This window comes from Octopus bimaculoides, chromosome 23 (genome assembly GCF_001194135.2).
Source record: "Octopus bimaculoides isolate UCB-OBI-ISO-001 chromosome 23, ASM119413v2, whole genome shotgun sequence".
Classification (NCBI taxonomy): domain Eukaryota; kingdom Metazoa; phylum Mollusca; class Cephalopoda; order Octopoda; family Octopodidae; genus Octopus; species Octopus bimaculoides.
In genome coordinates this window covers 30,820,837-30,821,810 of record NC_069003.1, presented here as the reverse complement: position 1 = coordinate 30,821,810, position 974 = coordinate 30,820,837, and the positions used below count along the sequence as shown (strand labels likewise).

At 42.8% G+C, this 974-nt stretch overlaps 1 protein-coding gene across 4 annotated transcripts in view; it reads left to right on the top strand.

Annotated features, from left to right (window-relative positions):
- The window catches only part of LOC106870412 (otoferlin), a 360,495-nt gene that overhangs the window by 187,292 nt on the left and 172,229 nt on the right, over nt 1-974 (top strand). The window lies entirely within an intron of this gene.

The window sequence follows — 974 nt, the reverse complement described above, 5'->3', positions numbered from 1 at the left end:
ATATATATATATATATATATAAAAGGAGTACTCTGTTGGTTCTGACGACAAGGGTTCCTGCTGATATGATCAACAGAACAGCTTGCTCGTGAAATTGACGTGCAAGTGGCTGAGCATTCCACAGACACGTGTACCCTTAATGTAGTTCTCAGGGAGATTCAGCGTGACACAGAGTGTAACAAGGCTGGCCCTTTGAAATGCAGGTACTACTCATTTTCGCCAGCTGAGTGGACTGGGGCAACGTGAAATAAAATGTCTTGCTCAAAGACACAACACATTACTAGGAATTGAACTCATGACCTTATGATCGTGAGCCGAATGCCCTAACCACTAAGCCACGTGCCTTTACCATATATATATATATATATATATATACATACACACACACACACATACACACACTCTGCGGTAGAGATGAGTTGTGATATCAGTGAGGCCAAACTGTATCGGCCTTTGCCTTTCCCTTGGATAACACTGGTGGCATGGAGAGGGAAGGCTAGTATGCGTGGGTGACTGCTGGTCTTCCATAAACAACCTTGCCAGGACTTGAGCCTTAGAGGGTAACTTTCCAGGTGCAATCCCATGGTCAGTCATGACCGAAGGGGGTCTTTATGTCTATTAATAATTAAATTATATATAAAAAAAAGGCCTCTTCACCATGAGATTGCACCTTGAAAGCTCCCCTCCGAGGCACAAGTCCAGACAATGTTGTTTATGGAAGACCAGTAGTCACCCATGCATACCAACTACCCCTCTCCATGCCACCAATGTTATCCATGGAAAAGGCAAATGCTTCGCAAAAGCGTCCAATAGAACAAGTTCCAAACCAAAAAATAAATAATTAAATACTGGGGTTGATTTATTCAACTAAATCCCTTTCAAGGTGGTGCCCCAGCATGGCCACAGTCCAATGACCAAAACATGTAAAAGGCAAAAGGTGCCCAATAATTCCCCTAATTTTTTTGGTCAAATGC